The sequence below is a fragment of the Nothobranchius furzeri genome, chromosome 9 (assembly GCF_043380555.1).
Source record: "Nothobranchius furzeri strain GRZ-AD chromosome 9, NfurGRZ-RIMD1, whole genome shotgun sequence".
Taxonomy (NCBI): domain Eukaryota; kingdom Metazoa; phylum Chordata; class Actinopteri; order Cyprinodontiformes; family Nothobranchiidae; genus Nothobranchius; species Nothobranchius furzeri.
The window spans coordinates 30,255,305-30,272,629 of NC_091749.1; the positions used below are offsets into that span (position 1 = coordinate 30,255,305).

At 41.2% G+C, this 17,325-nt stretch overlaps 1 protein-coding gene across 1 annotated transcript in view; it reads right to left on the bottom strand.

Moving 5' to 3' along the window:
* iqgap1 (IQ motif containing GTPase activating protein 1) overlaps positions 1-17,325 on the bottom strand; it is a 78,133-nt gene that overhangs the window by 46,213 nt on the left and 14,595 nt on the right. The window lies entirely within an intron of this gene.

Here is a 17,325-nt window from a genome sequence, read left to right on the forward strand (position 1 = left end):
CCACACCTCTGGCTTGGCTTCACATCAGGTCAGCATGGGTAAGGGGTTCAGAAGGCTAAACAAATGGGATCTCCTTTAAAAAGGAGTGATCCGACTGAACCAACAGTCTGAAGAAGTCCAGCTGTATTTAGAGCAGCCATTTGTCTTCCCGGTTTGTTGTTGTTAAACCTAAACTCAACTCAAATCACATAAATCAGACAAAATCCCTTTGCTCACTTCTGTTGGATGAACACCTACAACAGATTATTTGTGTGCAGGGTTTGCCTCTCAAGTCAAACAAAGAGCCCATGTTTTAGAAATGTTTTTGTATATTTTATCTGCAAAGGCAAAAAGTCCAAACAGGACAACAGACTGGTTCTGGCCTGAGAGGACAAGTGAGTTGTGGCTTCAAGTTTCACAGGTGAGAGCCAGTGGGGTGGGGTGGGGCAATTCCTGCAGGACCTTTCATGGCGCTCCGATCTCTCTCCCTTTGTTTTGTTTTTTATTCTGTCTTTCTGTTTGCTCCCAGGCCAGGTGATTCAGGCCCATTTCCCCAGAGATATTTTTGTTTCTCAGGAAAAAAAGCCATCAGGTAACAGACCAGAGGGCTTGCAGGTAGCACCCCAGCACCCCAGGCATGTTGCCAGCAAATGTCTTGAAAAGTATTTGCAGGTATCTTTAGTACTATTTTCTGCTCTACAGATGTGTTAGCAAACAGCAAAAACTCAGTAATTCAAAACCAATGTTAGAAATGATGAAGCTAAACCTGGCAGCAAAGAGGAACTGCTTCTTCTCTGCAGCTTCAGCTCCAACTCTAAAATAAAAAAGCATCAAATACTAAAATGACATCAACTGCAACCACAGCTATGTCGTATAATATCATATTGTCCACGATCATATTAGTATAAAAGTGTCACTTTGTGAAATGAACAACAATTTTAAGTTACAGCACTGTGTATAGGTTTATACTTTTTAACCTGATTGGAGCCAACTGAAGATAGCAATGTGAAAACTATATTCTGTTAAAAACTCCTGAAGATAAACCTGTAGCAGACGGAATAAGCAGGTCAGAGGTGAACAAGAACCAGAGGCCGGTATCGGCTCTCAAAACCAGAATCGGTGCATCTCTACTCTAACTATGGAGAAAAATAAAGTTTCCAGCAAGTTCAGCTCTGAAGAGGTCAGCATTTTAAAGACAAGGGTAATCATTTTATTATCTCAAATAAGCAAACAAATCAGAACTATTACATTAGGAGGCCAAGCAGTTACTGAACATCCTGTGCCATTAAACTGCATCATAATAGAACCAATAAGCAGCAATGAAAAGACCAGTGATGACCTCATACATAGAACTGGAGGATTACCAGTTAAGGCCCTATCCTTTAACTTGGATTCAGAAAGGAAGAGTACAAAATAAATAATAAACAACACAACTGTTGCTTTGCATAAAGAACATCTTTGTTTAAGCTTTTATTAAAGCTTCAATGTTTTGGGTATTTAAACCTTTTACAAACAAATATTTCTGCTTTACAAATAAACTTAACATGAACGGTAAAAGCTTTGGAAGTGGCTGGTTTTCATCAGCCTGTGATCCATCTCCCAGCAGCTGACAGGACGGATCAGACATGTGTGACCAGCTTTTGAAACATCACTTTAGAGCCATTGTTCCTTCTCAAACAAACAACGTCAGGGCCTGCTCTTACATAATACATCAGCAGCAGCAGAAATACACAAGAGGGTTTGGAAACTTTTAGAAAACAGGAAATTACAGGCAAAAATCCAGAGCTTCAAGGGGAACTGGGCCGGTCTGCAGCAGAGGGTGAGAATGAGAACAGTGAGCTCCTGTTTAAATGGTAACAAGACCAGGGGCAATTTGAGCCAAAACGAGATGATCAGCTTTAAATCTGAGGCCAAAGGCACCAATGTCATTCCTTACTTTTCCGTTCTCACTTCTATACATCTTTTTCACAATGTTGTGACTGTGAGCAGGAAACAGGAGAGGACTTTAATCCTTAATGCGACACTCAGCGTGACGGCACGGATTAAAGACAAAACACAGATCATCCCTCTGTTGCTTTAATGGATTGTCTCCTTATGTCAGTCATCTGTGTGTATTAATAATGATTTCCATTTTTTAATGGTTTTAAATAAGATTTGCACAATTTAGAAGGTTTATAAATAATAAGAAATCCTGTGTTCTGTTGCATTTAGAGACATTCTTCTGCTCAGTTAAGAAAGGTTTTAAATGGAGACGCTTCAATCCAATCACAATGATCGCAAACAGAGTCGGCTGAAAACAGCCGCACACTGAGGAAGTGATTTCAAGTATGAGCTGCAAGGCTACTTTTACATTTATTCTTAATATTAACATGTTTCTTATTAATTTACTTCCTAACGAGTGATGTTTTATGGCAAAACAACAAAGGAAATGACAAATACAGAAAGAAAAACATAGTAATTATTAAAAAAACCTTAAAGGACAAGTGTGTTCTCCTTTTTTCTTATGGCATTTCTAAAGTATCGGATCGGGACTCCGTATCGGCAGATTCTTAAAATAAAACGACTCTGAATCTGACTGGGAACAAAATAATGTGATCGGAAGATCCCTAATTTTAAAAGATTTTCTTTAGTTTCATTTTTTTAATCTTAATCTTCAGTTTATGCAAATGCAATTAAAGAGTTCTACTCAGAGATCCAGATAGCCAAACAGGTGCTGCAGCAACCTCAGTGAAGTAATCCACTAACCTCATCACTCTGCTGTTTGTGTCATTTGGTCCTACAACAACATGCTGGTTTCAGTGCAAATACCGATCATTTCTACGGACTTTGCTCCAACATAAATGTAAAAAGAAGTTTTCAACATTTAAAAAGAAAGAAAACAAGAAGCTGCAAATATTTGCTGCTAAACCTGGCAGTCTTGTTAACCAAAGGATAAACACAAATGGTGTATTTCTACCAGAGTGAAAGAAAAACTGAACACATCAGAATGAGAAAAATACTTCCCATGCAACTCAAAGTAGAGGCCAACCGCGTTTGGTTTTTCTATTCCCAATACCGATATGTAGAAGACACGGTCAGCTGATATGTACTGCCGATTTTTATGGCAGATATCTAGATTATTTCCACCTTATTTTCATGCTAAAATTCCACTAATAACATTGGTTTATATACATAAAATTTCTGAAGATAACTCAGTTTTTGAACTCTGAATTTAACCAACTGTTAAATCTCAACTTTGTGCACTGCTCAGTGTTAAAGTCAGACACCTAAATAAAGTCAATTTAAAGTATTCATTATGCAAATGTTATTAGTAAACTTAAAAATACATTATGCAACAACACCACGCTGCACGAGGATGTTTTCTGACTTTAAATCAGCTTTACTAAGGACAATTATCGGCCAATGCCGATGTATAAAAAAACGGTGTATGTATATACACATCTATATCTTTATATATCTATATCTATCTCCATCTATCTGTCCATCATTATTTATTATATATATATATATATATATATATATATATATATATATATATATATATATATACACAGGTCCTTCTAAAAAAATTAGCATATTGTGATAAAGTTCATTATTTTCTGTAATGTACTGATAAACATTAGACTTTCATATATATTAGATTCATTACACACAACTGAAGTAGTTCAAGCCTTTTATTGTTTCTAATATTGATGATTTTGGCATACAGCTCATGAAAACCCAAAATTCCCATCTCAAAAAATTAGCATTTTTCATCCGACCAATAAAAGAAGTGTTTTTAAAACAAAAAAGGTCAACCTTCAAATAATTATGTTCAGTTATGCACTCAATACTTGGTCGGGAATGCTTTTGCAGAAATGACTGCTTCAATGCGGCGTGGCATGGAGGCAATCAGCCTGTGGCACTGCTGAGATGTTATGGAGGCCCAGGATGCTTCGATAGCGGCCTTAAGCTCATCCAGAGTGTTGGGTCTTGCGTCTCTCAACTTTCTCCTCACAATATCCCACAGATCCTCTATGGGGTTCAGGTCAGGAGAGTTGGCAGGCCAACTGAGCACAGTAATACCATGGTCAGTAAACCATTTACCAGTGGTTTTGGCACTGAGCAGGTGCCAGGTCATGCTGAAAAATGAAATCTTCATCTCCATAAAGCTTTTCGGCAGATGAAAGCATGAAGTGCTCCAAAATCTCCTGATAGCTAGCTGCATTGACCCTGCCCTTGATAAAACACAGTGGACCAACACCAGCAGCTGACATGGCACCCCAGACCATCACTGACTGTGGGTACTTGACACTGGACTTCAGGCATTTTGGCATTTCCCTCTGCCCAGTCTTCCTCCAGACTCTGGCACCTTGATTTCCGAATGACATGCAAAATTTGCTTTCATCCAAAAAATTAATTTGGACCACTGAGCAACAGTCCAGTGCTGCTTCTCTGTAGCCCAGGTCAGGCGCTTCTGTCGCTGTTTCTGGTTCAAAAGTGGCTTGACCTGGGGAATGCGGCACCTGTAGCCATTTCCTGCACACGCCTGTACATGGTGGCTCTGGATGTTTCTACTCCAGACTCAGTCCACTGCTCCGCAGGTCCCCCAAGGTCTGGAATCCTTCTCCACAATCTTCCTCAGGGTCCGGTCACCTCTTCTCGTTGTGCAGCGTTTTCTGCCACACTTTTTCCTCCCCACAGACTTCCCACTGAGGTGCCTTGATACAGCACTCTGGGAACAGCCTATTCGTTCAAACATTTCTTTCTGTGTCTTACCCTCTTGCTTGAGGGTGTCAATGATGGCCTTCTGGACAGCAGTCAGGTCGACAGTCTTACCCATGATTGGGGTTTTGAGTAATGAACCAGGCTGGGAGTTTTTAAAAGCCTCAGGAATCTTTTGCAGGTGTTTAGAGTTAATTAGTTGATTCAGATGATTAGGTTAATATCTCGTTTAGAGAACCTTTTCATGATATGCTAATTTTTTGAGATAGGAATTTTGGGTTTTTCATGAGCTGTATGCCAAAATCATCAATATTAGAAACAATAAAAGGCTTGAACTACTTCAGTTGTGTCTAATAAATCTAATATATATGAAAGTCTAATGTTTATCAGTACATTACAGAAAATAATGAACTTTATCATAATATGCAAATTTTTTTAGAAGGACCTGTGTCGGTCTACCCTTACCTCAAAGTACTAAAACTGCATCGATGGAGCATCTTCCTGCACAAAGGTGAGACATTATTACCTTTAATCAGTGTGCAGAAAAAAATGTTCCTGTAAAATGTGAAACATTCGACCAAATGCCTGTTTCCTGTTCAAAGGATCGATGAAACACTGCTGTTTTAACAAGTCACATAGAAATTCACAAGGACAGATAAACACTGGGACCAAACTGGCGTGTGAAGAGTTTTCAGCTGTTTAGGACTCTGCTCTGCACTCATGGAGCTGAATTAAAACTGAGCATGAAGTTAAAGGAGCAAATGTCAAGCCCACCATTAGGTCCTACTTGTGGGAGGTGATGGAAAGTTCAGGAGCAAATGATAATCGAGTGGGTTAGCTGGCTGATCAAATCAGGCTGTCGAATGTGATTTTACAAAGTTTTGTGACTCAAAGGCCATTTCTAATCATCTTTTAACATTCATTTAACAAAGAGTTTATGACCCATTTTTACCACTAGTCCAGTGGTTCCCAAACTTAGCCGTGCACCCCCTTCTATGTCCCGACTGTGTTGACGCACCCCCCAGCCCCCACATCAGGGCATGGCTCTATATATATATGTGTATATATATATGTGTATATATATATATATATATATATATATATATATATATATATATATATATATATATATGTATATATATATATATATATATATATATATATATATATATATATATATATATATATGTGTATATATATATATGTGTATATATATATGTGTGTGTATATATATATATATATATATATATATATATATATATATATATATATATATATATGTGTGTGTGTGTGTGTGTATATTGTATATATATATATATATATATATATATATATATATATATATATATATATATATATATATATATATATACAGTGGGGCAAAAAAGTATTTAGTCAGCCACCGATTGTGCAAGTTCTCCCACTTAAAATGATGAGAGGTCAGTAATTTTCATCATAGGTACACTTAACTGTGAGAGACAGAATGTGAAAAAAATCCATGAATTCACATGGCAGGATTTTTAAAGAATTTATTTGTAAATCAGGGTGCAAAATAAGTATTTGGTCAATAACAAAAATTCAGCTCAATACTTTGTAACATAACCTTTGCTGGCAATAACAGAGGTCAAACGATTACTATAGGTCTTTACCAGGTTTGCACACACAGTAGCTGGTATTTTGGCCCATTCCTCCATGCAGATCTTCTCGAGAGCAGTGATGTTTTGGGGCTGTCGCCAAGCAACACTGACTTTCAACTCCCTCCACAGATTTTCTATGGGGTTGAGGTCTGGAGACTGGCTAGGCCACTCCAGGACTTTCAAATGCTTCTTACGGAGCGACTCCTTTGTTGCCTGGGCAGTGTGTTTGGGATCATTGTCGCGTTGGAAGACCCAGCCACGTTTCATCTTCAAAGCTCTCACTGATGGAAGGAGGTTTTAGCTCAGAATCTCATGATACACAGCCCCATTCATTCTGTCCTTAACACGGATCAGTCGTTCTGTCCCCTTAGCAGAAAAACAGCCCCAAAGCATGATGTTCCCACCCCCATGCTTCACAGTAGGTATGGTGTTCTTGGAATGCAACTCAGTATTCTTCTTCCTCCAAACACGACGAGTTGAGTTTATACCTAAAAGTTCTACTTTGGTTTCATCTGACCACATGACATTCTCCCAATCCTCTGCTGTATCATCCATGTGCTCTCTGGCAAACTTCAGACGGGCCTGGACATGCACTGGCTTCAGCAGCGGAACACGTCTGGCACTGCAGGATTTGATTCCCTGCCGTTGTAGTGTGTTAATGATGGTGACCTTTGTTACTGTGGTCCCAGCTCTCTGCAGGTCTTTCACCAGGTCCCCCCGTGTGGTTCTGGGATTCTTGCTCACCGTTCTCATGATCATTTTGACCCCACGGGATGAGATCTTGCGTGGAGCCCCAGATCGAGGGAGATTATCAGTGGTCTTGTATGTCTTCCATTTCCTGATAATTGCTCCCACAGTTGATTTTTTCACACCAAGCTGCTTGCTTATTGTAGATTCACTCTTCCCAGTCTGGTGCAGGTCTACAATTCTTTTCCTGGTGTCCTTCGAAAGCTCTTTGGTCTTGGCCATAGTGGAGTTTGGAGTCTGACTGTTTGAGGCTGTGGACAGGTGTCTTTTATACAGATAATGAGTTCAAACAGGTGCCATTAATACAGGTAACGAGTGGAGGACAGAAAAGCTTCTTAAAGAAGACGTTGCAGGTCTGTGAGAGCCAGAGATTTTCCTTGTTTGAAGTGACCAAATACTTATTTTCCACCCTGATTTACAAATAAATTCTTTAAAAATCCTGCCATGTGAATTCATGGATTTTTTTTTCACATTCTGTCTCTCACAGTTGAAGTGTACCTATGATGAAAATTACTGACCTCTGTCATCATTTTAAGTGGGAGAACTTGCACAATCGGTGGCTGACTAAATACTTTTTTGCCCCACTGTATATCCCTATGATATATATAAATATATATGTCAGACGTCACGCTAAACAGTCTCTTGACAGACATGGTTAAAAAAATATGATCAACCTTTTTCCCCATCACTTTCATTTTTATGTTTATGTATTATGTATTTTTGAAATAGTAATTAATATACATTCAGTAGCATTACAATTTCCTTTGATTTAATTTTAAGAAAATATTTAGAGTGCCCAGGTAGCACATAAACAATGCAATTTAACGGTTTTCTTAAAGCAGGAACGCTTAACCAGAGCTCTCTCCTTCCTTCTGCTCTGCGTAAACCTGAGCTGATCACCTACTTGTGCATAATCAAATGTCTATACGGGAAAAGATGGAAAAGATATAGCCATGAGGTTCACTTTTGCCTCAGACTGACTTATTGCTGTTTTATGGTGTGGCTGAATCTGCGATCCGCTGCCATGCAGACTGGAATAACAAATGCTGCAGTAACATGAGTCGTCAGGTTCGGAGTCACTGGCTGGAGCGGACTCGACTTTAATACGTCATCCCAAAATAGAAGCTAATATCTTAATATGACCTTGAATGAAAAATGTTGTTAAACCTCTTAAAAGTTTTTATCACGGAGGAGGCAGCGCTCATTTCTGTCTTCAGTCTGACAGCACAGCGCAGTGTGCGCTTATTGAATCAGTGTCTGTGTGTGTTTGTTTGTGTGTGTGTGTGTGTGTGTGTGTGTGTGTGTGTGTGTGTGTGCGGCGCAGCTCCATGAGCCGCTCAAGTCACCGCGTCTCGTTATTGGCGCTATTTAAACCAATGTTGTAAAATTGCTTCTGCCCAGCCCAGATGTGCTCACTCGTGCACCCATGAGCCGTGGTACCACTGGAACGCGTCTGATCTCTGACAGACGCACTCTGAACTTCAGATCTTCAGCGCGCTGTCAATAGCCTGAATGGGAATCATTTCTTGATTTATTTTGTTACATCCACAATGTTCTGTGTGTGAGGTTTACAACGTCAGAACACCTGCATGAGACAGGTGTTAATTACAATCTGCCAGAATGACTCACCACCTTCAGATTTCTCCAACACCGTTAAAAATGATCAAATACAGAACATATCTTGCTATTAACAGCGTGCACAGGTCAGAGTGCTGAAGCTCGGAGCGCATTATTATTATGAAGCTAGGGCACACACACACACACACACACACACACACACACACACACACACACACACACACACACACACAAAATATACTTGTGTTCAGTTACATTTATTGTGCCCACTTACTTTTTCTTAGGCCCACCCACAAATGAGTTTCTGGCTACGCTAATGGTGACATATGACCGACTTCTCTGAGCTCCGCAGCCATTACACTTTTCACCTCGCGCACCCCCTAGCGGCAGCTCGCGCACCTCCAGGGGTGTGCGCACCACACTTAGGGAATCCCTGCACTAGTCTATTGGTTTTAGGGCCTGGGAACCATCAGTTGTGTTTTCTCCCCTCTGCTCTTCTCCCTGTACACCAATGACTGCACCTCCAGCCACGAGTCTGTCAAGCTTATCAAGTTTGCAGATGACACCATCATCTTCAGACTCGTCTTTGACGGGGATGAGTCTGCCAACAGAATGGAGGTTGAACAGCTTGTGTCCTGCTGCAGCCACAACAATCTGGTGCTAAATGCACAGAAGACAGCAGAGATTGTTGTGGACTTTAGGAACCACACACCGTCACCTCCCCATAACCCTGTCTGACACTCCCATCATGACTAATGTCACTTCCTGGGCACTACCATCACCCAGGATTTCAAGTGGGGGCCCACCATCACCTACGTCATAAAAAGGCCCAGCAGAGGATGAACTTCCTGAGGCAGATGAAAAATTTCAACCTGCTAGTAGAGTCGATGAGGCAGTTCTTCAGCACAGTCATCGAGTTCATCCTCACCTCCTCAATCACTGTGTGGTATGCTGGAGATACCATCAGGGACATGAAGAATGCAGCGTGTCATGCACTCTGCAGAGAAGGTCATTGGCTACAAACTCCCCTTCCTATAGGACCTGTACACCTCCAGGACATTGAGGCATGCAGGTCGGATCACAACTGACCTGTCTCACCCTGGCTCCCATCTGGCAGGAGGTTCAGATCCATTCAGACCAGAACCTCTCACCACAAAAACAGTTTCTTCCCCTCTGCGGTCGGAGTATCAATTGTCATATCGTAGTACTGCTCTTTTCTTGCACCAAGTACAGCAGCAAATTCCTAAAGCTGTTCCTAAAGCACTGTTACTTTGCAAAGAAAAGGCTGGAGGTTTGAATCCTGGCTGCAGTCTTTCTGTGGAGTTAGCATGTTCTCCCTGTGCATGTGTGGGTTTTCTCCAGATACCCCACTTTTCTCCATCAGACAAAAATATGTTGCAAGCTCTTGTAAGATCATTCTTTCATTCATATGATCTAAGCCATGTCCTAGATTAAAAAAAAAACAATTAGAGAAATTATCCAACACTTTAGCATCAGACGCAGGGACCTGAAAAGGCTCAACAGCCTAATAAAAAAGGCTGGTTCTGTTCTGGGGACGACTGTGGAACCACTGGAGGAGATAATGCAAAGAAGAGAATCAAAATGATGGACAACCCTGAGCATTCTCTTCACAAGACTGTCCGACAACGGAAGAGTGTCTTCAGTCAGAGGCTTCTTCAGTTTGGCTGCAACACTGACCGCTACTGGAGATCCTTCCTGCCAACAGCCATTGTAATATACAACAACTCTTTGATGACTTGATTATTATTATTATTATGAGCTACTACAGCAATCAATTTCCCTCTGGGATTAATAAAGTATTTTTGAATTGAATTGAATTAAATTGTTCCCATGTGTGAGAGTGTTTGTAAATGGCTGAGTCACTGTGATGGACCGGAGACATGTCCTTGGTGTCCTCTGCCTCTAAACATGTTTTGTTTTTCCATTTTCGTTTTTCTGCCCCATTACTTTCAGGTCATCCTTGTTAAGACTCTCTTTACTACAATGTCATTGTTTTGTTTGCATTTGCTCCAAAACACATGCTTTGCAACATTTAGTGTTGCATTACTCTCCTGAAGTAATTTATTCATTTTTATTGTCCAAAATCACGACTCCATTGAGGCCATTATTCCTGTCAATCTGCCAAAGCTTGTGTTTGCTAACTTATAATTTTGTTCCTACTTGAATGCTTAAACTTGTGTAGGCTTTTGTTTCAACAGGGAAAATTCTCAGTTACATTTATTTGGTGGGGGAGGGGGTGAATGCCACAAATTAAGTTAAGCTTTTGAACAGATGGTTATAGATTTATAACAGTATATCTTAAAGAGTAATTTCCTATTTTTCACATAATGAAGCATTTTGGAGTCCAAAAAACATGCCAACAGATACAATCATTTACAAATCTAGGAAAAGCAGTGGAACAATGATCAAGGTCAAACACCAGTAACAAACAGACAGAGCGACAGACAGACACAGAGAGAGAGACTAAATTAAACAATCACATGGTGAGCAATTCTATAGGTTTCTGGAAGTGTTTAGAGCGCTTTGTGTGTCTCCAGATACCCCACTTTTCTCCAACAGACAAAAATATATTGCAAGCTCTTGTAAGATCATTCTTTCATTCATACATTGGAAAAGAGAAGGAAACTTATCCGTGGGTAATCCTGTTGTCTAGTAGCTCCGTTTTGGGCCAACTGAAAACAATAAGTGCAATCAGGGGCTGTGAATGAGCTGTTTCTCCCCTCCCTGAAAACACTCATCAGGTGATCTAGGTCTCAACCATTGCAATCAGCTGCTGCATGAACACCTGTTTCCAACTAGTAGCACAGCATAAGTTTGGTGGCATAACTGAAGTGTCAGCCCTTGTGTGTCAGCCCCTCTGGGGTAAAGACATACGTGTCTACCTGCGCGTGTCCACAGAGCAGGTACACAGAGCAAACAAACTCGACCCAGACGCTGCTCCATCAACACCTTGCAAAATGCGCCATTATCCTATACCTGTGATCACTGGCTTCAAAGGAAGGTCACACATAGCAAACCACTTTCGCAACCTTCAAAACCTCCGCTTGCTAAACCCAACTGCCCCCGAAGACACCCACCTGTCTATGGGACTGTGGAACGGCCAATCAGCTGTAAACAAAGCAGACTTCATTGCTGCATATGCAAACCACCCGTCACTCGATGCACTGGATCTCACTGAGACCTGGATCAAACCATGTGACAATCCTACCCCATCTGCTCTCTCAGTTAACCACACTTTCTCCCACACTTCTCGTGCATCTGGCCGAGGTGGTGGAACGGGCATGTTAATTTCCAATAAATGGATATACAGTCAGTTGCTACCATCACTAAATGCAACTCCTTTGAATACCATGTCATCCAGGAAACTGTACCGAAAAAATTATTTTTGGTTGTCATATATCGCCAACCAGGTCAACTCAGAGACTTTCTTGATGAACTCGACACCCTGCTTTCCTCCATTCCTGAGCACGACTGTCCCACAATGGTCCTTGGAGACATGAATATTCACCTGGACAATCCCAGCTCATCAGGCTTCCTGTCACTAATGTCATCATTTGATTTAAAACTAGTACAAAGTCCTCCAACTCACAAAGCTGGAAAAGCACTTGACCTCATTTTCACCAGAAACTGTGCCATAGACACAATCTCTGTCACACCGCTGCATCTTTCCGATCATTATTTCATCCATTTCAGCACGACTCTACATGGGAGGTCCACAGCTTCCTCCCCAATGGTCTCATTCCGCCGCAACCTCCGCAATCTGGCACCCAACCACTTCTCCTCTCTTGTTGCCTCCACTCTTCCATCTCCCAGCACATTCTCTGCTTATGAAGTGAATGATGCCAACAAGTCACTCTGTTTCACACTCTGCTCTTGTCTTCACAACTTGTGCCCTTTCGCCACTAGACCTGCTAGATCAAACCTGGGCATTTTACAGCCCGCGGGCCACATACGGCCCTTTGGTTGACTTTGACCGGCCCGCGTAAGGGTAATTGGAAATTACAAGATAACTGTATTTTCTCATTTTACCTCATGCATGGACTAAGGCTGCATTGCTTTTATTTTGAAGGTTTTTTTACGTACACAATGACGCAATACGTATAGCAACAAGTGCCTGCAGTTGACATGGTGATTGTAGCCCCCAAAAATGTCCGCTCATGCAAAAAAGAGAAAGATGCCCAATGCAGGATTTTCAACAAAAATTGGACTGCTAAGTATTTTTTTACTGAAGTCGGAGGTAAAGCCGTGTGTTTGGTTTGCGGGGAGGAGATTGTCGTGTTTAAGGACTACAATTTGAGTCGGCATTACGACAAGAAACACTCAGAAAAATACAAGAACTTGTCTGATGCTGAGAGGGCACGGACATCCGAAGCTTTGCTAGCAAAGTTGCAAAAGCAGCAAGGCTTTTTTACTAAGCTTCACACATCCAGGGATGCAGCAACCAGGACCAGCTTTGTGATATCCCACAAAATAGCTAAAAACAGCAAGCCGTTTTCGGAGGGAGAGTTTGTCAAAGAGTGCATGGTGGACTCCGCAGCACTAATATGCCCTGAAAAAAAAGGCGCATTTGAGCAAATCTCGCTGTCCAGGCGAACCGTGACCAGGAGGATCGAGGACATTGCGGGGAACCTGGAGCTTCCGCTGCAACGTGAAGTGGCAAGTTTTGACTTTTTCCTCATTGGCCTTAGACGAGAGCTGTGATGTCCGCGACACGGCCCAGCTGCTCGTAGTTGTCCGGGGATAACGGACTTCAAGCTCACAGAGGAGCTGGCAGCAATGCGGTCGATGAGAGGGACAACGACAGGGAGTGATCTTTTTACAGAGGTAAATGCGTGCATGGACACTCTGGGTTTGAAATGGGAGAGACTGTCAGGTGTCACAACAGACGGTTGTCCAAATCTTACAGGGAAAATGTCGGACTTTTGAAACGCATGCAAGATAAAGTGACAGAAATCGATGCAGATCAAAAATGGGTGTTTTTGCATTGAATTATACACCAACATGTGTTTTGCAAGTCAGTGCTAAAAATCAACCATGTTACTGATGTTGTTACTAAAATAATAAACTTCATCAGGGCGCGGGCAATGAATCACAGACAGTTTGTGGCTCTTTTGGGGAGCATGAGACTGAGCATAGTGACATCGGCTACCACACAGCTGTCAGATGGCTCAGCCTGGGGAAAGTGCTGAAGAGGGTTTGGGACTTGAAAGCAGAGATTCGAGAGTTTTGCGAGAGGAAAGGTAAAGACATTCCAGAGCTCTCAGATGAGGATTGGATTGCAGATTTTGCATTTGCTGTTGATGTGACTGCACTGATGAATGAACTGAACACCAAACTGCAAGGCAAGGGCCTTTTTGTTCATGAAATGCACAGCCTCGTGAAGGCCTTCATGAGAAAGCTGCAGTTTCTTTCAAGTCAACTGGAAAGCAACACTCTCACTCACATGCAAACCCTGAATGAAGTCACACCATCAGCTGATCACCTCAGCAGGTACTCATCCATGTTAGGAGCATTACATGGTGAGTTTTCAAGGCGTTTTGAAGATCTCAGAACAATCGAGGATGAAATGCACATGATTTCCTCTCCCTTTACCTGCAGTGTGGATAATGCACCCAGTGATGTGCAGCTGGAACTCATTGACCTGCAGTCTGATGCAGTACTGGCAGAGCACTTTAAATCAGGATCTCTGCTGGATTTCTACTCTTCTCTTAAGGAGGAGAACTTTCCAAACCTGAGGAGACATGCTCAGAAGATGTTGGTTCTCTTCGGCTCTACCTACATTTGTGAACAAACATTTTCAATGATGAAGTTTACAAAATCCAGGTATAGATCCTCTCTCACTGATGATCATTTGTCAGCTGTGCTTCGCATCTCCACCTCAGACATTCAACCTGACTGATGCACTCGTTAAAGCCCAGCGGAGACTAGATTTCTCTCACTGAACAAGAAAAAAATCGCTTAAAATCACGAAATAAGGTGTTTGGACCACAAATGTAGGCAACTAGCAGTGAACTGGGACACTTTTTTTTAAACCTCTTTCTCAAGATCACAGTTCAGTGATTTTATTTTACAGACAATACTGTGTGTCTGTAGAATGCTAAGAACCTCTTTCCAACAATATTTGAAACTCAAAATGTGTTTTGGAGTGAATGTGACTGAAACTGTTAACTAATATAAGTCACAAATGTTTAACAAAAACCACATGTGCACACTTTGTTTACCATTGCCCTGGGAAATTTGAATAAATCACATTTTGGTAAGCCAACCTCACTTTTTCCTTTTTGCTCATTTATAACATATAGTCTACTCTTACCAGCTTGAAAAAACAATGGTATTTACTGCTTTTTATAAAGAAATACCATTAATATTATGCATAATTGACTTCAGCCTTTTGGCCTGGCCCTCCACAATATTTTCTGTTTCTCATGTGGCCCCATGGAAAAAATAATTTCCCACCTTTTCATTGCCCCCTCTTCAGAGAGCATCTTCTAAACCAACACCCTCCCTGCACCCGTCCCCCCTCTCTACAGTCCACTCCTTTGTTCCCTCCTCTCCATGATTGATGTCAAGTTGTTGTTGTTATTGTTATTGTTAGCCTCAAGGGCTACATGCCGATTATCACTTGTAAGTCGTTTTGGACAAAAGTGTCTGCTAAATACATAAACAAAGATTTTTCGAAAGATTTGAATCAACCTGTAATACAAGTCCAGACTCAAAGGTTCATTAGAACTCCATTACTCCACTTGTTACTCATTTGAACAAATCACTTCTCTTCCTTTTTTACTCTAGTGACATTTTTGTCATCAGATCTTTAGGAATCTAGTTCTCTAGTGGAATTGAAACCATCCAGTTACGCCCAAAAACAACCACGTGAAAAGATGAACACAGGTGGTGAGTGAGTGAGTGAATCAAAACAGCTATACTCCACTGCACAAAGCCCAGGCTGACAGGAAAAAAGGGTTTCAGATGTGTGACAGACCTGACTTGTGCATAAGGTGCCCCTCAGTGAAGCCATGGGGAAGCCAGTGGAGATGGTTTGGTTAGTGGTTATGCGTGATTGGCACAGTGAATCAATAAATGTGGGCATTGCACTGAAAACATGTCGGACTGCATTCCCAGAATGCCAGAGAGCACAAACAAGAGAATAAAAATAGAAAACATTTTTTCAACAGGTGCCTAATCCATCGGAAATAACATGTTTCATTAGAGCAAGCACAAAACTCAGATTTGAAATTACATTTTTTGTGTCGAGAATGACATGTACAGATAGGCCATTTGCTTAGCAGCGCTGCAAGAAGCCACCCAGATGCCTGAGCCCAAAAAGATGGTCTACATCAAAATAACAGTGGCCCAAGCACTTAACCTTGTGGTACCCCTGTAGAGATGCAATAGGGTGTCAGCTATTTGTCCCCACAAATGCACCTTGAGTTACAACTCAAGCCAAGGTGGTAAAAATGACCTATTCTTGGAGAGCACAAAGAGTAAAATGATTAATCAATTGTACAAAGTTATTGTAACTTCATCTCGATAACCCAAGTTTGGTTGAGAAAAATTTGTCTTTTAAATTACGCAATTTTAAAACAAATTCAAGAATGAAAACATGTATTTCATGTTGTTCATTTTATATCACTATAGTGATTTTTTTTGGGACAACAGATGTTTTACTGGGTGAGAAGAAGACTAAATATGTCTTGGTAATTTAAGCATTTTCATTATTTAACAAAAGGCATAAAACATTACCATGACAACCAACTACTTGGACTCACTTTTGGTCTCTTTAGAAATGTCAGTGAAAATGTAAACAGGGTGTGATAAATGTCACAGGCCGTCGGGGCTCTAGCGGTTTGTCTTCATTTTATGGAAATTTGAAAAAAGAAGTGATAACACATTTGCATCTCTCGGCTGTGCTGAATTCTGAGACTGGATCCTCAAACACCCATCTGCAAGTAGTGAAATTACAACACAAACACAGCACTGTCACATTCCTTAGGTAAATCCTCACACCCTGCTGAGCACCTGTCTCATTCATTCCCTTCATACCACACATGCACACATGCACAGAGACTTTCACACCCCACAGCATCAGCTGGTAGAGAAATATTTAAGGTACTATCAGGATCAACCAATAAGGATCAGGGCCAGATTAACACTTTGTTGTACCCTGGGCAACAATATTCAAGGGCTCCATCATCACTACCCAAGGATCACCATAATATGGTCACATACAGAATATTTTACTGCAATATGCAGTAAATATACTCAATACTTGAATGCCTGACATCACGTAACCCGCTCAGGGTAACCTTTGACCCACCTCGTGTGGACTGACCAATGAGGAGAGGGTCTTAACTTGAGGCCCTCTCTTCATTGGTCAGTCTGCATGAGACTGACTCTCAACTGACGTTCAAAGTCATTGGCAGCGACGCGTCTCTGTGCAGCGCAAAAGCCCGGGTGGACAGTTTGTTTAATATAGGGTGATCATATTTCCAATTCCAAACAAGAGGACAGGGGATCTGTGCCTATGATGTCACACTATGGCAACGCCACACAAACCACGTTGGGACCCATTTTTTTGTAAGAACTAAATAAATATCAGATTCTTTCAATAAAAGGGCTCTAAAACAATTCATATGTAAATATTTAGCATATTTATTGTAAA